Raw genomic sequence first — 21704 nt, 5'->3', positions numbered from 1 at the left:
AAAAAAATAGACCCTTTTGAATAATGTTCATAGGACAAAAAAATATTTTTTAAAAGGCTAGCATATGAATGCCTAACACAGAGCTCTGGAACAGCCCTTGACAATTTAACTGACTCAAAGGTTGGTAAACTTGGGCCCATGGGACAAATCTAAGCCTGTTGCCTGTTTTTATATGATCTCTTTGCTAAGAATTGTTTTTACATTTTTAGATGCTTGAAGAAAAAGTTGAAAGAACAGTATTTTATGACACATGAAAATTGTATGAAATTTGAGTTTGTGTCCATAAATACACTTTTATAAATAAATGCCCATTTGTTTACTTATTGTCTATGATCACTTCTTTGCCACAACAGCAGAATTGAGTTGTTGTAACAGGGACTGTATGGCCCACAGAACTCAAAATATTTACTATTTAGCCCTTTACATTATAATTTTTTCTGTCCCTTGAACAAGTCCAAGCCTTTGGTTTTCAGAGGATGGCACTAAGACCTGGGAAGGTCAAGTTGCGTTCTAATGCCACCCTGCTGGTTAGCAATGAGTCAGCATTTAGAGCTTGGGTCTTCCCTCTCTTCTCACATGAGAGGGCTTATATTTTGTTAAGTATGGGTTCCAAGATTATAGTTTCTAATACTCCTGACTATTGGGACTGCAGAAATAACATTTTATGATTCTCTTATTTCGCATGAAAGATTGTATCACTGCTAGAGAAGAAGTGGGAGTGACAGAGAAGCATTGCCAATTTTTATACACAAGAAGTGGATGACTAAGAGATGAAGAGGATGACATGTTCCCAGGGGACCTAAGAAGAAAAGCACTCCTATTGGCTTTTTCTTTTTTAAAGAATGTCAGTTTTATTCCTTGGGATTTCATTGTTTTCTTTCTTTTTTAAAAAAGAACAGGTAAAATCAGTATGTTTACATGTAAAACATGGCATTTAAATGTAATATAAGGTGCACCCTTTCAATGACTCCACAATGCCTCCATTTGTAGCAGCAATGGTAGACTTTTCCTCTTAAGATAGCAAAATTTAACAAAAGAAAATCTTTTCATAAAGCTTACCAGCCAAAACCAATATAGATCAAAGAAATAACAATTGAATAGGTTCTCGGGGGTTTTACAGTTTTACTCATACCATGTAGATGGCAGACAAAAATAGTACAATTTGAATTTACAGTACCAATTCCTACAATGATGATCTAACTTGTAACAGTCCAACCCTCAAGAAAATCTAGAAAGGTAGATATGGTATAAAAAGAAGAGCTCCCAAGGCAATGAGGACACATGGGATCATGATCCAAGAGAAAAAGGAAGTACAGAGGTGAGCCCGCTATTCTGTGCAATTATGGCTTTAAGGCATTTAATCAAATTCAACACCTCTTCATGAAAATACTCTTAGCCAATCTTAAATGTAAGGGGGCTTGCTTGATCTGATAAACGGTATTTGTAAAACACTTACAGAAATATTTAATAATATTTAATAGTAAAACATGGAAAACTTTCCCACTGAGATTGGAAATTAGACAAGAATGCTCACTATCACCACTTCTATTCACCATTATATTTGAGGTCTTAGCCTATACAACAGGCAAGAAAAACAAATACAAGTCGTGATAATTAGAAAGGAAAAAGTAATAACTCTTTTACAAGTAATTTAACTATGTACATGGAAATTCATAATAATTTATGAATGCAATTACTTTTGCACCAACCTAATACACAGAACTATTAGGATTCAGTGAATTTAGCAAAGTCATTGAATACAAGGTCAATATATAAAACTCAATTGTATTTTTTGTATATCAGCAACAATCAGAAAATGATATATTTTAAAAGGTATTATTTATAATAGCATCGAATAATTTCAAATACTAGGAATATATATTTAAAAGATGTGCAATAATTTTACAATATAGAGGGATACAAAAATGCTGACAGATGTGAGAGACAGATCTAAATAAAGGAAGGGATATTCCATATTAATGGATTAAAATAGCCAATACTGTAAAAACATTAATTTACTCCCAATTTAGGCTAGAGATTTAATGCAATCCCAATCAAAATGCCATCAGAAGATGACTTTAATATTTATACAGTAATGCAAATGGTTAGAAATAATGAAGCTATTCTTTTTAATTATATATTATGTTAAGTTCTGGGGTACATGTGGAGGACGTGCAGGTTTGTTACATAGGTAAACGTGTGCCATGATGGTTTGCTGCACCTATCAACCCATCGCCTAAGTATTAAGCCCAGCATGTAGTATCTATTTTTCCTGATGCTGTCCCTCTCCCCATCCCCCCATCCCCAACAGGCCTCAGGTGTTTTTCCCCTCCCTCTCTCTACAGGTTCTCACTGTTTGGTTCCCACTTATGAGTGAGAACATGCAGTGTTTGGTTTTCTGCTCCTGCGTTAGTTTGCTGGGGATAATGGATTTCAGCTCCATCCACGACCCTGCAAAGGACATGATCTCGTTCCTTTTTATGGCCACATAGAAGTCTATGGTGTATATTACCATATTTTCTTTATCCAGTCTATTATTGATGGGTATTTGGGTTGATTCCATGTATTTGCTATCATGAAAAGTGCTGCAATGAACATACACATGCATGTATCTTTATCACAGAATGATTTATATTCCTTTAGGTTGATACCCTGTAATGGGATTGCTGGGTCAAATGGTATTTCTGCCTCTAGGTCTTTGAGGAATCACCACACTGTCTTCCACAATGGTTGATCCAATTTACACTCCCACCAACAACGTAAAAGCATTTCTATCTCTCCTCAGCCTCGCCAGCATGTTGTTTCTTGAATTTTTAATAATCACCATTCTGACTGGTGTGAGATGGTATCTCGCTGTGGTTTTGATTTGCATTTCTCTAATGATCAGTGATGTTAATCTTTTTTTTTCATGTTCGTTGGCCACATAAATGTCTTCTTTTGAGAAGTGTCTGTTCACGTCCTTTGCCCACTTTTTAATTGGGTTGTTTTTTGCTCATAAATTTAAGTTCCTTGTAGACTCTGGATATTAGATCTTTGTCAGATAGATAGGTTGCAAAAATTCTCTCCCATTCTGTAGGCTGCCTGTTCACTCTGATGATAGTTTCTTTTGCTGTGCAGAAGCTCCTTAATTATATCCCATTTCTCAATTTTTGCTTTTGTTGCAATTGCTTTTGATGTTTTTGTCATGAAATCTTTGCCTGTGCCTGTGTCCTGAATGGTATTGCCTAGATTTTCCTCTAGGGTTTTTATAGTTTTTGGTTTTACTTTACATCTTTAATCCATCTTGAGTTAATCTTTGGATAAGGTGTAAGGAAGAGGTCCAGTTTCAGTTTGCTGCATATAGCTAGCCATGTCTCCCAGCACCATTTATTAAATCCTTTCCCCATTGCTTGTTTTTGTCATGTTTGTGGAAGATGAGATGGTTGTAGATGTGCAGTCTTATTTCTGAGATCTCTATTCTGTTCCATTGGTCTATGTGTCTGTTTTTTGTACGAATACCATGCTGTTCTGGTGATTGTCACTTTGTAGTATAGTTTGAAGTCAAGTAGAGTGATGCCTCCAGCTTTGTTCTTTAGAAGTTATTCTTAAATAAGAACAAACTAGAGGGTGCACACTACTGAATATCAAGACCTCCTATAAAGCTCACGTAATTAAGACAGTGCGTTATCAATATTAGAGAAATAGAAAAATGGAATGGACTAGAAAACACAGAGACAGACCACAAATGTGACTGATAACAAAGGTGACATTTCAGAGTAGTAGAAATGAAGAGATTTTTCAATAAGTGGTGCTGGGTTTATTGGATATCCATAAGTAAAACAAAACAAATATGGATGCCTTTCTCACATCACAAACAACAATCAACCACAGGTAGATTTTTACAACCTAAAGATAAAAGGCTAAAAGGCAAAAAAAAAAAAAAAAAAAAAAAAAAAATAGAGCTTCTATAAATTAAAACAGAGTAGCTTCATAGCCTTAGGGTAGGCAACAATTTCTTAAGTAGGCACAGGAAACAATAACCATAAAGAAAGAGACTGATAAATTAGATTATATTCAAAGCGAGATCTCCAATTCATCAAAAGAGAGTAAAAGGCAAACCACTAGAGCTGGGAAAAGATATTTTAAATACATATGACAGGCAAAAGTATTTGTATTAAAAATTTGTTTTTAAAAGATTTCTACAACTCAATAAGAAAAAGATTAAAAATCTAATTTAAAAATAGGCAATAAGCTTGAATAGGCACTGCAAAAGACAAATAAAAGTGGCAAAAAAAAATTAAAAAGGCACATCATCATCAGTCACCAGAAAAATGCAAATTGAAGCCATAATAAGACATCACTACGCACCCACCAGAATGGCTAAAATTCAAACATTTAACAATCTCAAGTCTTGCCAATGATATAAAGAAACTGAAACACTCATGAACTGATGATAGGAATATAAATTGGTGCAGCCACTTAAGAAAACTCTTTGTAAGGATCGAATAAAGCTGAACATATGCACACCTCATGACCCAGCAATCCAGCCTTAGGTGTGTATATCAAACAGAAACACATTCATATGTGTGTCACAAAACACATACAAAAATATTCATAGCAGCACTATTCATAATATGTCTAACCTGGAAATATCCCAAATGTCCCTCAACAGTAGATGAATAGTTTGTGGAATATCACAAAGTAGAATACTATATAGTAATAAAAATAGTCTAGTGCTACACATTGCAACATAGATGAATTTCGCAAACAATGTTGTGCATAAGGATCTAGAAAGAAAGTGTACAGGCATATATGTATGATTTCATATTTATTTCATTTATTTCAAAAAAGAGAAAGTTACAGTGTTAGAAATCAGGTTAGTGGTAGCTACTTGAGAGGCTGAAGTGGGAGGACTGCTTGAGCCTAGGAGTTCCTGGCCATCCTGGGCAACACAGTGAGACCTCATCTCTTTTAAAAAAAAAAAAAAGAGAGAGAGAGAGAGAGAGACAGAGAGAGAAAGGAAATCAGCTTAGTAGTTACCAATAGGAAAAAAGAAATATGTACTTACTGGGAGGGCCCATGAGGTGGTTTCTGGAAGAATGGTAATATTCTCTTTCTTGATCTCGGAAAGATAACATGGATGTGTTTATTGTTTGAAAATTTATTGAACAATGATTTGAATACTTTTCTGTAAATATGTTATACTTCAGTAGAACTGTATGTTTGAAAAAGAATAGTGCAAATAAATGCAGATCTGGAGGAAGGATGCAGCATATTGGGTTCTCAAGGTGGCATTGCAGCCCTCTCACATACAGTGATGCAAAAAATGACATCATGGCAGGGTTATAATTGCAGGGATGATGAAGGAGCCAGAGGTTGTGTCTGTTACCACTGTGGACTGTCCTGGCCAGAGTATGCCTCATTATCAGACACACAGATCGAATCATCGTAGACATGTGACTAATCAGGACCAAAGTCCTTCCCTGAGACTGCGATAAGGACGCTGGAAGAAAGAAGATTCCTCCCCTGTGAGGTGACTGTTGAAAAGATGTGAGGGTAGAAATATTAGTGACCATCTTCTTTTTCTCTCGTGCCATAGAAGGAGGAAGTCAAGAAGACAAGGTGTTGAGTAAGAGTGCTGACCACGTCATCTAAGTCCCTGGATCCAGCTAAGCCTGAATTCTCAGATTATGTGGTCAGATAAATTTATTTCTGCTTGAGATACTTGGATTTTGCTTCAGTTCAGTTGGGGTGTTGGTATTTTTTTGTTTAGTCTGCATCAGAGAGAAGACTAAATCCCCATCACTATCATCACTATTATATGGCATTCAAGTTCCTTCGCACACTGGCCTCAACTTGCACTTCTAGTTTTATCCGTCACTGTTCATCTTCATATACCCAACAACATGGTAATCTCAACTACAGAAAACTCCCCCAACCAAGAATTCCCAATAAGCAAAGTTCAACTTATACCTATTTCCAAATACATTTTTGATAGGCAATTGGTCATTTTAAGAATAATTAGAAAATATAAGAATCTCGCACCAGTCTAGGCAATATGATGAAACCCTGTCTCTACAATAAATACAAAATTAGCTCAGAGTGGTGGCACACGCCTGTAGTCCCAGCTACTTGGGAGGCTGAGGTGGGAGGATCACTTGAGTCTGGGAGGTCAAGGCTGCAGTGAGCCAAGACCACGCCACTGCAATCCAGCCTGGGCAACAGAGTGAGACCCTGTCTCGAAAACAACAACAAAAAAGACTCTTGGGATTAGAAACAGATTTTTTTAAGTGGGGGAGGGGGTTTTAAGGCAGATGGCAGGCAGCGGAAGTGATTTTTGCAGGGAAGCTTTTGAAAGCTTAAAGGAAACCAAAAAATGAAAACCTGGAATTGGCAGCATATGCTTTGGCATGACACTAAATACCCTAGGCATAGGGGTGAGGTATCTGAGGACTTCCTGATCAGTCATGCCAACTAAGTTAAATAAAGTTTATCCCAAGATGTATCTATCCACTTTACCCTTTAGCCACAGGGAGACCCAGGAGTCAGCAGTCAGCCTCTCTGACTGAAAGGCATTGAACATTTGTATAGTGAGCCTGGCATGGAGGAGTGCCCTTGTGCATGAGAATTGTACACTAACTGTAATAAAGCAAAACTACCTGTAAGCATTTCACTGTAAGGGGGGCTGACAGCCTGAAAAACAGCAAGAAGTAACTGGAAATTCACTGTGGCACACTGCTCTTACCAACATAAGGTGAGTAAAATGTCACTCATAATCTACTTTTGTTTCCTCATTTTACTTTCAGTAAATATGACAAATACTTATTGAACAGTTTTGCTTAAACCTAGGTTTCCCCTATCCTTGTTTTCACTAAAGTTTTAAGTTCATCAACACGGACTCCTCCTGCCAGAAAGGTTTTTAAGGACCTCACTCTGTATGGTGGGTATTAAATATTCTTTGCACATTCCTTGCATTTGATCACCTGTATACTTTTGTTTACATTGAAATGCCCCAAGTACATTCTTGCCATCTCTGTCCCCTGGCCCCATTTCTGCAGGCCCCAGACCTCTAGGTCCTCCAAGGTCCAATTCATCTATTTAGCCTCTTCAGTAAAATCTCTCAGCAGGAAGTCATCTCTCCCTAACTTTCCATATATAGGCCTTGCTTACCACATTCCGTCTCTCCATTTGTTTTCCTTCTTCAGAATTTTAAGTTTCTTGAACACAGAAGCCATATCCAATTAATCATTATCTGGAAATGAGTCCTTGGTAGGAAGATAGATGCACTGTCTGACACGGACCAGCGGGACAAGGAGTGGGGAGGAGCAGCAGAGACCCCAGGCCAGCTGTGACCTGGGGTACGGAACATCTCGCCCCTGCAACCCCATTAATAGTTGACTAAACCAGAGATTGTTTCCAGGTACACACTCTCTTTCAGTAACCACCTCAAAGCAATCACAATTTCTCAGCCCTATTCTGCAACTGGGAAGAATGCAGATCAAGAGAGTTCGGCTACTTTGTCTCCTGTCACATACCCCTGGCTATCGGCAGAAACCAACAGCCAAGCCCTAAACTACCTGCTATCCTGAAAATGAAAGTGCCTTCACCTAAAAAAAAAAAAAAAAAAAAAAAAATCTAAAATGTGATCAATATATTTATTCTTTGTGAATGCATCCTTTCTATTTTGACCAGCTGCTGAATCAGTCTTTGTATTAGGATGTATGGTCAGCAAAATAATATAATGGCATCTTCCTGCTTGATTTGGAATCTAAACACTGTAGCACTTCCATAGAAGTTTAAGGAGAAAATATATTGCATATGTTATTTAAAGTAATCTTTTTTTTCTAGAGAGGTCACACCATAAAATACAGCCAGCTCAAAAGGTGTTTCTCTTGGATTGGGCAGTGTAGATATACATAATATTTTTCTAATTGAAATTGGTTAATAATTTTTAAATGAATTAAAATTTGGCAACAACAGGGCTTTCTGAGCAGCACATACTTCTCGCTTAAACACATTCTCCACCTGTCCCTAAGGCAACCCCAACCCTGAGGTCCAAGGTCAGGTGCCATTCATCATCACACGTGGATGGCTGTTCTGCTTTTAGAGAAAAGGAAATCTTATTTGGTATCCAGGTCTTTCTTGACAATGAGTCAGATGACCCCATATTTCAAGAAAAATAGATATAAATGTATTTCTGGGAGTAAAAACTTTCTATCTGTGTAATGTACAAACAAAACATGCTTTTGATTTGTAAAAATTACAACTTGTTACTATTGTGGAAGAAACCTCACTTGCTTCCCTCATTTCCTTTACCTAACTGGTCTATTGAGTGTTTGAGTTTGCAACTCATATTTAAAATGCATTTTCTTCCTTCCTTCATTTCACAAATACTTCTTAAACAATTAGTATGAATCAGAATCTGTGACAGATGCTGAATCTACAACAGGAAATAAAAGAGTCCCTGCTTTTATGGAATGTATATTCTAGCAGAGGGAGACAGACAATATATAAGTACATATAATGCAATGTCATGGTGATAAAGCTGTGATCAAAAATAGGGCAAGTAAGACAATGAAGAGCAATGAGAAGGGGCAGGAGTTATTATTTTAGCTAGGGTGGTCTGAGATGGCTTTAACTATGAGGAGTTTATATTAGCCCTTACTCTGAAATCAAACAATTGTTTTAATAACCAATTACAGTCATGCACCACAAGTCAGTGATGGACCACATACATGAAGGGGGTCGCATGAGATTATAACACCATATCGTTACTGTATCTTTTCCATGTTTAGATATATTTAAGTACAAAACACCACTGCGCTACAATTGCCTACAGTATTCAGTACAGTAACATGCTACACAGTTTGTAGCCTAGGAGCACTATACCATACGGCCTAGGTGTACAGTAGGCTATACCATCTAGGTTGTGTAAGTACACTCTAGGGTGTTCACACAACAACAAAATCACCTAATGATACATTTCTCCAAATGTATCCTGGTCATTAAGTGACACGTGACTGTATTATTAATACCTTTCATCTGAAAACTTTGCCATTATCCCTTTTTGCACCTTTAAAATTTATTCCTATTTCCCGAAGCCCGTCTCTTCCAGATCTGATGATAAAATGCTCTGTCTCTGAACTAAACTATAATGTACTTACTGTCTTCATCATCTATTTGCTACCAAATCTGACTTACAAAATCCCCTGCATTTTTTCCTAAACTATCATTTAACATCTTTTATTGCTAATTTTCTATTTATTCCTACCATCTCTCCAATACAACTGAAATGATCTCAAGGGTAGGGTCTCTGTTTATTCCCCACCTTGTGCTATATAAAACAGCACAAGGACTTTGGGGTCAGAAAAGATCTGAGTTTAAATCTTGGTTCCTCAATGACTATCTGACTTAGGGCAAGTGACTGAACCTCGTTTCCACTCGGTTTCCTTATCTATAAAATGGGCATAATACCACCTAACATCTCTTAAAGGACTTTGATTTGCAACAAGCTTAACAAATGCTGATTGTTGTTTTGTAAGATCAGCCCACAACCATATGACGGACCCATAGTTTTGTAGGCTGAGCAAGTTTTTGTTTAGGCAACCAATTTTTATCAAGCATTTACTATGTGTATTGGTCTTGTGCTAGAGGTGGAGATAAAATTACAAACATAAATTATAAAACAAAACAAAAAAGCCCAACCGACCAAAGCCCAATGGAATAGACAAACAATAATGTGAAACTAGGATGACAGTCTCACTATATCATGGATATGAAGTGGATCTTGCCAGGCAAAATCAAGCAAGCAGTAAGAATGAAGGCTATAACCACGTGCACCTTGCATCCACACTCATACCAATCCATGCACTCACGCTAGTCCATGAATTCCTACCAATACTAGCCCATCCTTCCTCCTCGACCCACAGCTGTCACTCTGCAACTCAATAACTCAGCAAACATTTACCAAACTCCTACTATGTGCCAAGCACTGTAAGAAATCCCAAGGATGCAGAGAAAAAACATGGGCTTGCTCTGTGTGTCTGGCATAAGCCCTATCAATGCAGCAGCAGTCTCCTTTTTCACTTCTTTTCCTGCTGGTGATTAATGGCCTTTCGCCTCCAGGAAACAGAGGCATCTTTGGCTACCACAGAGATCTTGCCCACGCTGCCTTCTCCCACTTAGATGTGTGGGCCACTTGCTTTCTACAAGCCTCCTCAAATCCCAATGTGAGAACTATGGAACAGGATTCTCAGAGACTTGGGAGTCCATCAAATGCTTGACTAACACAGCAATGCCTCAGGAACAGAAAATAAAGAGGAACCATTATCCTGAAATACTTATTTCTCAACAGACTCACTCTAAAAATTATTAGAAAACAGGAACTGTGCTGTGACAGTCCCATCTCCTTACGTGTCTGTGCTTTCTATGCCCCATACTTCATACAGGGTCCTCTATTCTCATGGTCACACATACTCAAAGGGTATTTTTTAAATTATTCTTTCACAGACGAGAAAACTAAGGTTCAGAAACACAATTAACAGGATTTTAAAATGCCTGTTGTGCTCCTTTAAGAACAAATAATAGCAGTTCTCTGTCTGAGCTCCAGACTAGCCGGGTCTTCATGAGAGCAACACAGGTGCCTGGGGTATTTCCAAGGGAGTGCCACCACCAGCTCTCATTCATGCAGGGGACCTCACCTCAGTTGGCTTTGTAGAATGCAGGCTTCCATGTGTGCAAGAAAATAGGTTCTTGGGTCAAGCAGATACTAGTGAATGAGTGAACTCCACCATGGACAGATTTAAAGGTGGCTTTCTCTTTGATAGTTTAACCAAATACTGTGAAATGCCAAGACAGTTAGCCTCTAAGACAATTCATTTGCATAGCCTGAGCTATTAATGAATGAGGATCTATTTTGTTCATATCCAAATATTTATACTTTTTTTGAAGTTACCACACATAAAAATGGTGGTTCTTGGTACCACCCTATGTTACTAACACCTAAGTAGAAGGAAAAGATATATTTTCTATATAAAAGGTAGCCACATAAGGATAATCAAAAGTTCTAACTGGGGTATTTCAGCCAGCTAGAATCTCCCAGCTATCAAATATACACATTCAATGTCACCAGAGGGAAGTGGTAAAGAACAACACCCTTTGGTATCAGGAGGCCTGGATCTTACTTCTGACGCTGCTACTTCACTTTGTGGATTTATGCAGGTTAATTTCTTTCTCTAAAGTTTTACATTTCTTCATTCATAAAATTGGGACCTATCTTATAGAATGGTGGTAGAGTTCTAATGAGCCTTTTTTCTTGGTGGGAGGGATGGGGGATGAGGAGAGGGGAGCAGGGAGATTGCTTGCTTTATCTGCTGCCTTGGTAATTAGGGTAATTAATAGTGAAACTTCCATTTTTTGAAATATGTGTATGTGGTAGAAAACAAATGGCCTCTTCCAGACCTGAGAAAAGTAACGGTGAAATATTTGGTAGGCCTTGTGGTTTGTAACATCTCAAGCAGGTATTCCTAGTTATTATTTAATGTAACTCATTAGGTTTAATGTTCAATTTAATTGCCTACTTATAAGCATTTTTGCTTTCTTTGCAGTTTGAAGTAGTGTGGTCCATGAATGATTACAACTCTTATTACAGGCTTAATGTTTCCAAATTCTGGATGATTATTCTTTTGTCTTGACTACTCCAGAAAGATATTCCTCCATAAGAGAAAACTAATATTGATTCAACCAATGCTTACTGAACACCTATTGGCAGGTATATTTTGGGGCACTGGATGGATGGATGCAAAGAAAAGTCAAACAGGCATTTTGGCCTGTAAGGAGCTTACTGTGAAAGCCTGTGAAAAGTCAAACAGGCATTTTGGCCTGTAAGGAGCTTACTGTGATGGTTAATACTGAGTGTCAACTTGATTGCACTGAGGGATACGGAGTATTGATCCTGGGTGTGTCTGTGTGGGTGTTGCCCAAAAGAGATTAAATATGTGAGTCAGTGGGCTGGGGAAGGCAGATCCACCCTTAATCTGGTGGGCACAATCTAATCAGCTTCCAGCGAATATAAAGGAGGCAGAAAAACATGAAAAGGAGAGACGAGCCTAGCCTCCCAGCCTACATCTTTCTCCCACGCTAGATACTTCCTGCCCTCAAACATCTGACTCCAAGTTCTTCAGTTTTGGGACTTGGACTGGCTGTCCTTGCTCCTCAGCTTACAGATAGCCTATTGTGGGACCTTGTGATTGTGTAAGTGAATACTTAATAAACTCCCTAAGACATATATATCTTATTAGTTATATCCCTCTAAGAGAACCCTAATACAGATTTTGGTACCAGGAGTGGTTCTAGACGAACAGAATATTAAAAATGGAGTTCTTTTGTTGGTTTTGGGGTTTCTGGAGTTGGCTGCTTAATATGATTAGACCCAAAAATGCTAAGGACTCTACTTCTAATAGTATAGAAAACACTGATAGTCCTTGGCAGAAACTGTTTAGAGAGTTATGCAAAATAAATACCTTTGACACTCCTAATTCACCGCTCGTGAGAGGCAAGGAGTTTAGCGACTCTGTACATAGTACATTTGACCATATGTGGAGAACCAAGGAACACAGCGAAGCTGGTTGGCTGCTCCTAAGTTCAATGGACAAAGTGAAGAAAGAAAATAATGAACTCAGGGATTCTGTCTCCCAGCTTCCTAAGCAGATACTGAGCCTCAAATCTGCTAAGATTGCACTAAGTGAGAGTCTTATCTCCTAGAGAAAGAGCCGAAATTGTGGAAAAATAGACACAAGCTCTTAAAGGCAGCCCACTGTGAGTGAGCTGGAAATGCCTGATCTCCCTTGGCTTAATGTAGAGGAAGGAATCCAAAGGCTTAGGGAGATTGGGGTGGTGGAGTGGATTAGTCCCTTTAGACCTACTCATCCCAGTTGGGAGGGTCCAGAAGATATACCCTTGACCAATGCCTTGCAAAATAGACTTCGGAGGGCAGCACCTGCATCTTTGAAGAGCCCTGTAATTGCCATTCTCTGCATGTCAGATCTAATGGTGGGAACCACAGTCACTCAACTACAAAATGGGAATAATTGGATCCAGAGGTGGCAGGGGCCAAGTGGCAGCACTCAACCATCAAAGGCAAGGTGAGCATAACTACCATAATGGACAGCAGAGGCAAAGTGGCAATCAGAATAGTCTGACTCATGTAGAGCTCTGGCATTGGCTAATTAATCATGGTGTTCCTAAAAGTGAAATTGATAGGAAGCCTACTGCATTCCTACTTCAATTACACAAACAGAAAACTTCTAGGTTGAATGGACAAAAGACTAATTTGAATTATAAAAACAGAGAATCACAGCTCCTCAATCAATTTCCAGACTTGAGCCAGTTTACAGACCCAGAACCCTTTGGACAAAGGGGAGCCTGGGTCCCCTTAAGGAAGGACCCCACTACCTTACTGAAAATTTATGCAGTAGATCTTTCTCTCATCCTTCCCCAAGGAGACCTCTGGTCTTTTACCAGGGTAACTGCACTCGGGAAAGGAAAATGATCAGACATTTCGGGGACTACTAGACACTGACTCTGAGCTGACATTGATTCCAGGGGACCCAAAACATCATTGTGGTCCTCCATTTAAGCTAGGGGCTTATGGAAGTCAGATAATTAATGGAGTTTTAGCTCAGGTCCAGCTTATAGTGTGTCCAGTGGGTCCCTGGACTTATCCTGTGGTCATTTCCCCAGTGCCAGAATGCATAATTGGCACAGGCATACTTAGCAGCTGGCAGAACCCCCACATTGGCTGACTAGTAGGGTGACGGCTATTATGGGGGAAAAGCCCAAATGGAAGCCATTAGAGATGCCTCTGCCTAGAAAAATAGCAAATCAAAAACAGTATCATGTGCCTGGAGGGACTGAGGAGATCAGTGCCACCAACAGGGACTTGAAAGACGCAGGGATGGTGATTCCCACCACATTCCCATTTAACTCTCCCATTTGGCCTGTGCAGAAGACAGATGCGTCTTGGAGAATGATAGTGGATTATCATAAGCTTAACCAAGTGGTGACGCCAATTGCAGCTGCTGTACCAGATGTGGTTTCATTGCTTGAGCAAATTAACACATCTCCTGGTACTTGGTATGCAGCCATTGACTTGGCAAATGCCTTTTTCTCCATTCCTGTCCATAAGGCCCACTAGAAGCAATTTGCCTTCAGCTGGCAAGGCTAGCAATATACCTTTACTGTCCTACCTCAGGGGTATATCAACTCTATGGCTTTGTGTCATAATCTTATTCAGAGAGACCTTGATCGCTTTTTGCTTCCACAAGATATCACTCTGGTCCATTACATTGGCGTTATGCTGATTGGATCCAGAGAACAAGAGGTAGCAAACACACTGGACTTATTGGTGAGACATTTGCGAGCCAGAGGATAAGAAATCCAACTAAAATTCAGGGACCTTCTACCCCAGTAAAATTTCTAGGGGTCCAGTGGTGTGGGGCCTGTTGAGATATTCCTTCTAAGGTGAAGGATAAGTTGCTGCATTTGGCCCCTCCTACAACCAAGAAAGAGGCACAACACTTAGTGGGACTATTTGGATTTTGGAGGCAACACATTCCTCATTTGGGTGTGTTACTCCGGCCCATTTACTGAGTGACCCGAGAGGCTGCCAGTTTTGAGTGGGGTCCAGAACAGGAGAAGGTTCTGCAACAAGTCTAGGCTGCTATGCAAGCTGCTCTGCCACTTGGGACATATGATCCAGCAGATCCAATGGTGCTTGAGTTGTCAGTGGCAGATAGCGATGCTGTCTGGAGCCTTTGGCAGGCCCCCATAGGTGAATCACAGTGGAGTCCTCTAGGACTTTGCAGCAAGGCCCTGCCATCTTCTGCAGATAACTACTCTCCTTTTGAGAGACAGCTCTTGGTCTATTACTGGGCTTTGGTGGAAACTGAACGTTTGATTGTGGGTCATCAAGTCACCATGCAACCTGAACTTTCTATCATGAACTGGGTGCTTTCTGACCCACCTAGCCATAAAGTGGGTTGTGCACAGCAGCATCCCATCATCAAATGGAAGTGGTATATACGTGATCTGGCTCAGGCAAGTCCTGAAGGCACAAGTAAGTTGCATGAGGAAGTGGCTCAAGTGCCCATGGTCTCCACTCCTGCCACCCTGCCTTCTCTCCCCCAGCCTGCACCCATGGCCTAATGGGGAGTTCCCTATGATCATTTGACAGAGGAGAAGACTAGGGCCTATTCACAGATGGTTCTGCACGATATGCAGGCACCACCCAAAAGTGGACAGCTTCAGCACTACAGCCCCTTTCTAGGACATCCCTGAAGGACAGAGGTGAAGGGAAATCTTCCCAGTGGGCAGAACTTCAAGCAGTGCACCTAGCTGTGCACTTTGCATGGAAGGAGAAATGGCCCAATATGCGATTATATATCAATTCATGGGCTGTAGCCAATGGCTTGGCTGGATGGTCAGGGACTTGGAAGAAGCATGATTGAAAAATTGGTGACAAAGAAATTTGGGAAAAAGTTATGTGGATGGACCTTTCTGAGTGGTCAAAAACTGTGAAGCTATCTGTATCCCATGTAAGTGCTCACCAACGGGTGACCTCAGCAGAGGAGGAGTTTAATAATCAGGTGAATAGGATGACCTGTTCTGTGGACACCACTCAGCCTCTTTCCCCAGCCACCCGTCACCACCCAATGGGCCCATGAACAAAGTGGCCATGGTGGCAGGGATGGAGGTTATGCATGGGCTCAGCAACACGGACTTCCACTCACCAAGGCTGACCTGGCTATGATCACTGCTGAGTGCCCAAATTGCCAGCAGCAGAGACCAACACTGACCCCTCCATATGGCACTATCCCTCAGGGTGATCAGCCAGCTACCTGGTGGCAGGTTGATTATATTGGACTTCTTCCATCATGGAAAGGGCAGAGGTTTGTCCTCACTGGAACAGACATTTACTCCGGATATGGGTTTGCCTATCCTGCACACAATGCTTCTGCCAAGACTACCATCTGTGGACTCACGGAATGCCTTATCCACCATCGTGGTATTCCATGCAGCATTGTCTCTGACCAAGGCACTCACTTTATGGCCAAAGAAGTGTGGCAGTGGGTTCATGCTCATGGAATTCACTGGTCTTACCATGCTCCCCATCATCCTGAAGCAGTTATATTGATAGAATGGTGGAATGGCCTTTCAAAGTCACAATTACAATGCCAACTAGGTGACAATACTTTGCAGGGCTGGGGCAGAGTTCTCCAGAGGGCCATGTATGCTCTGAATCAGCATCCAATACATGGTACTGTTTCTCCTATAGCCAGGATTCACAGGTCCAGGAATCAAGGGGCAGAAGTGGCACCACTCACCATCACCCCTACTGATCCACTAGCAACATTTTTACTTCCTGTTCCCAAGACATTACCTTCTGCTGGCCTAGAGATCTTAGTTCCAGAGGGAGGAACGCTGCCACCAGGAAACACAATGATTCCATTAAACTGGAAGTTAAGATTTCCACCTGGACAGTTTGGGATCCTCCTACCTTTCAGTCAACAGGCTAAGAAGAAAATTACTGTGTTGGCTGGCATGATTGACCCGGACTATCAAGAGGAAATCAGTCTACTACTCCACAGCAGAGGTAAGAAAGACTACATATGGAACACAGGAAATCCATTAGGGCATCTCTCAGTATTACCATGCCCTGTGATTAAGGTCAACAGGAAACTACAACAGCCCAATCCAGGCGGGACTACAAATGGTCCAGACCCTTCAGGAATAAAGGTTTGGGTCATTCCACCAGGGAAAAGAACCTGCTGAGGTGCTTGCTGTAGGCAAAAGGAATACTGAATGGGTAGAAGGAGGTAGTCATCGATACCAGCTATGACCATGTGACCAGCTGCAGAAACAGACTGTAATTGTCAAGAGTATTTCCTCCTTCTTTTGTTAAAAACATGTTTGTGTATATATACACTCATACTAAGAAAATATCTTCATTTCCTTTTCCTTTATCATGTGACATAAGATTTATTGACTTCACAACAGCATGTAAGTATTGTTAACTTTATGTAATAGTATTTGCATTGGGGATTGGTGCATTTCTGGTTGTACGAAGGATAGTTGTATTATGTTATGCACAATTTTGACCTCATTATTGTCTTTATTTGAAGATGATGTATGATCTCAGGAGATGTGTATGGGTTCAAGTTGACAAGGGGTGGGCTTTTGATGGTTAATACTGAGTGTCACCTTGATTGCGTTGAGGGATACAGAGTATTGATCCTGGGTGTGTCTGTGTGGGTGTTGCCCAAAAGAGATTAAACATTTGTGTCAGTGGGCTGTGGAAGGCAGATCCACCCTTAACCTGGTGGGCATGACCTAATCAGCTTCCAGCGAATATAAAGGAGGCAGAAAAACATGAAAAGGAGAGACGAGCCTAGCCTCCCAGCCTACATCTTTCTCCCATGCTGGATGCTTCCTGCCCTCAAACATCTGACTCCAGTTTCTTTAGTTTTGAGACTTGGACTGGCTCTCCTTGCTCCTCAGCTTACAGCCAGCCTATTGTGGGACCTTGGGACCATGTAAGTTAATACTTAATAAACTCCCCTTTATAGATATATGATATATGTACATATATCATATGTATATATATCATGTATAGCATATATATAGCATATATGTATATATGATATATATGTACATATATATATATATATATCCTATTAGTTCTATCCCTCTAAGAGAACCCTAGTACACTTAACCCTCTAGTTTTCACTGTCACCAAACCAGCAGAGTCAGCATCATCCAGGGACTTGTTAGATATGTACCTTCTCGGGCCCCATCTCAGACAGAATCAATCAGAGACCAGAGACGCCCAGGATGACCCCCAGGTGTTTCTGTGTTTGAATAAGCCCTCTTCAAAGATCATTCTCATGTCAAAGCAATAAATACGTCATTAGCTTAATTAGTTAAATCTAAAAGTACCTTTTGCCCTTTAGGGAAACAGAGGCCCAGAGGCCACAGGAGAAGTTGGAGTAACTGCAACCAGAACTCAGGTCTCCCACCCACAATGGCCAATGACCTTTCTACTTCTTTTCTGACGCTTTAATCCCTAAATCCAAAAGGAAGCCGCAAGCATTACCAGCCCAAAGTGCAAACACTTGTTTTCAAAGAGCAGAAAAAGAAAGAAACTACTCTCTTTGAAAATAAGGACCACCAGTAAAAACTAATATCTGATCAAAATCATTCTGTAAACAAGCAGTAATTTCCCAAGCCTTTAACACATTTCCAAGTTATATTTCCAAGCTATATTTTATATTTATAAAAATGTGTGGGGGAGGGGGACTGGGTAGAAATAATTGACTAGAATAATATTTGGAAGAATATACAGTTAAAGATATGTTAATAGTGGCTCCCTCTCCCTAGCAGATTATGGATAACCTTTATTTTTTTCTTTGTATTTTCCTGAACTGTTTCAATAGCTAAATATTACTTTTGGAATCAGGGGAAAAGTTAAAATTGTTTTTTGAAATATTATATCCATATCACTCAACACGAAAGTTTATTTTGTAATTCTATTTCTTTCCTTACAGCAGGATAGTGTGTGTATAGTAATTATTTATATCATGCCATATGTTACAAAGAAGATGAAATTTGGTAAATATATTCCTTCCAGCTGGAAACTGAAAATGAAGAGGTTAAATGCATTCCTAGGTTCAGAGCAACACGAATTAAGACAAGCTAACTGCGAAGCTAAAGGAAAAATTAATCCCAGTATTGAGATCTCTGAGAGCATCCTTTTGAAAAATGTTTATGTGACACACAGCTCCTTATTCCATCCGCCTGATATTTAACCCCTGGCACAAAACAGAATGTTCAGCAATTCCTGGCAAAGTCTTAGGAGTTCAGGGGATAAAATGCATGGGAGAAGATGAGAGACATAAGAAATGGAATGATTCTACTTTCACATAAAATTATGTCCCTGTAGACAAAGAGACATCCAAAATTACTGGCAAATTGTCCACAGTAACCTAAATTTATTTTTCTTTCTCAAGAAACGTCTACTTACTTCAAAAACATCTATGTTGCAGATCTTATTCTGCAAGTCAAAAATAAATAAATAATTAAAATGGACTCATTTAAATAAACATTTCTGCCACAAAAGCATTGTCATAATGTTTCACTTGATAAGATGAATTTATCGCTGCAAAGAAAATCTAGTCTTGTTTTACTGAAACTCTCAGCAATATAAATTCAGTGAATGTTAACTGAAATTCCTTAAAGAAAATCAGAAGTAAAGTTAAGATCTGCCAGAATAAATATATAAAAGGAAACACTGGTGGCCTCTCTCCTTCATCACAATAACTCCCAACAGCTGACATTTATAGAACTTGCAGACTCTTTCAGGAAAGGATGAGTTATTGGGAATAGACTCTCTCTACATATATATAGTTTATGGTGCATGAGATCATATTTATAGGACAATTTAGCTTAAGAGTGGTACAGTATCAAAGAACTTAGAATCTATCATCTATAGCATGCGAGATTTGGCTTGCAAAGGTTTCTCTCTCAAGAGTCTCACCAAATGTCCCTCAGCCCTCTACTTTCCTTCACAGAGTAGTCCCACCCATTGAACAAGTAATAAATTAAGAATAAAGAATATACATCTTACAGAAAGTTTCCCACCATAGTCCCAGTTCCCACTCTATGTAATTACCTATTTGCCTATGAAAATTGATATGTAAGAGCCGTGTTGTCAACACATTTAACTAAACCTAACAGTTTCCTTTCAGTCTTAACACTTTTTGACAGACCATACACACACAAACTTGTAGCTCATTCTCTAACTCCATTTTGATACTTACAAGCCCAGTTCTTCCATCTCTCACCTTCCCTGGAAAGAAAGTCTAGTGGAAGTTTTACCTAAACTCGATTATTTTTGCGTTTTTCTTTGGGGTTGTTAAAGGTATTGATCAGAACTCACCTCCCAAGCATTGATAATTCCAAGCCGACGAGACCCCAAATATCTTCAGTTTGTAACATAGAAATGCCACTGGTCTCAACGAGAGAGAAGGAAAATAACGTTCCTATTCCGTCAAATTAAGAAACAAAAATGAAATACAGCAGCTTTCATTCTGAACAAAATTAAATTTTCTGGGTCACTTTCCCTGTCTCACTGGGCCACTTCTTTACGCAGCCTGCTGGTGACTGTAAACACGGTCTCTTCACTCCTCACGCAACCAGTTCATTTGTCATCCTCTCCAAGCGAATAGCCACCGCTTCCTTTGCTAGCGCAGTTCCCAAACAACAAACCTCCCCACCCGCCCCTGCCCTCCACACCTCACCGCGGAGACTCGCTTTCTTTTCTTCCAAACCACAAATGGGCGAGCTTGTTCAGGGAAAAAGTTAATGAACGCCTGATTAGAGGCAAAGCTGCCCTACCTGCGATCACAACATCGGAAGACTGGAAGTATCTAAAAGCGCCATCCTCTGCGCTCTCGTCCCCGTCGGTGTGCGCTTCACACCCAGAAACCCAGGAACATGATTTATATGCAGACCTGCACCCATCCCACACAAGTCCACACGCCAGCTTGCCTAACCACTTATGTAAGCTCGTGCTTCCACAGTCCCAAACTGCAGACACACACACACGGGCACCTGTCACGCATCTGAAATGGACAAGCACCCACACCCAGGAGATGAAATCAACACATATTAATGGGGTGGGGAGGGAGGATACTGTTTTAAACCATGTTTTTCCCCCATTTGTTTCTTGCCCATTTTCTATCACAACTACAATTACCTTAGCAACCAAAGAATTGCCTTGACTCTCCCTCTGGCTCCAGAATTTCTCCTAAAGCCAACCTTGCGCCAGGTTCATGATAAAGCTGGAGAAGCCCAGGGAACCGGGGACCGGCAGCCTCTTGGGGGCGGAGGGGAAGTCTAGTCGGTCTCCGCGCCGCTCCCCACAGCCTCGCCTCCTCTTTCCGAGTTTCCGTGGTGGCGAGCGCAGGGGCTCAGCGAGCGGAGAATGAAGCCCTGGGCCCGCGAGGACGCGCGGCGGGTCGCATGGTGCCAGGACGCGGGGCGCACAGGGTGTCCCCGGCGCGCTCCGGGCTGGCCTGGCTCTCCGCGCTCCCAGGCGTTCGCCGCTTGCCCGCCTCTGCCCGCCCCGGTCGGCAAGGGTGCGCGGAGGTCTGTCCGTTCCCTCGGCGCCTGGCGGCTCCGGCGGCTGTAGGAACGCGGCGCCCAGGCGGAGTTCTCGCCGCCGAGCAGGGCCGAGCGCGAGGAGCTGCCCCAAGTCGCGAAGCCGTTCAGCTCCGCGGCCCGCGAGCTGCTGCAGCGGCGCCCGCTGTCGGATGCCGAGCGGAGCTGCAGCCCCGTGCCCCGCGCACCTGGGCGCCGCCACCTGGGCCCCGGCACCTGGGCCCGGACCGCGTGCTGCAGGGAGGGGCCGGCGGGCGGGGACCGGCACCTGAGCGCGTCCCGAGGGCGCCGCCGCACGGCTCACCTGTTCCCAGACCCGCGGAAGGCGCAGACCGTGATTTGCCCGAGGAGGAGAAAACCTAGAAATTCCTCATCCTCAAGAAGCCGCCGAGAAAACCGAGAGACTGGCTCGACCGGGCGGAGGCTGCTTTCGTCAATTCCAGACTGGCCCGGTCCGGAAACTTCAGCGGCATCAAGGTTCTCTTAGGGATTCCCGGCCCGGGGTGAGG

General features: G+C 41.3%; 1 protein-coding gene across 11 annotated transcripts in view; it reads right to left on the bottom strand.

Moving 5' to 3' along the window:
* Positions 1 to 21324, bottom strand: part of RGS6 (regulator of G protein signaling 6) — a 631284-nt gene extending 609960 nt beyond the window's left edge. For 7 of the 11 annotated variants that reach the window (XM_063793003.1, XM_016926311.4, XM_016926310.4 and 4 more), the window contains exon 1: positions 20792 to 21324. The gene's annotated coding sequence lies outside the window, so the exon portion shown is untranslated. Of the gene's footprint in view, positions 1 to 20430; positions 20518 to 20791 lie in introns of those variants that run through there. The other 4 variants (XM_063793005.1, XM_063793007.1, XM_063793004.1 and 1 more) reach the window with 2 other exon arrangements.
* Positions 21325 to 21704: the final 380 nt, after the last annotated feature.

The sequence above is a fragment of the Pan troglodytes genome, chromosome 15 (assembly GCF_028858775.2).
Source record: "Pan troglodytes isolate AG18354 chromosome 15, NHGRI_mPanTro3-v2.0_pri, whole genome shotgun sequence".
Classification (NCBI taxonomy): domain Eukaryota; kingdom Metazoa; phylum Chordata; class Mammalia; order Primates; family Hominidae; genus Pan; species Pan troglodytes.
The sequence above is the reverse complement of the archived record's forward strand: the minus strand, read 5'-3'. Positions and strand labels throughout refer to the sequence as shown.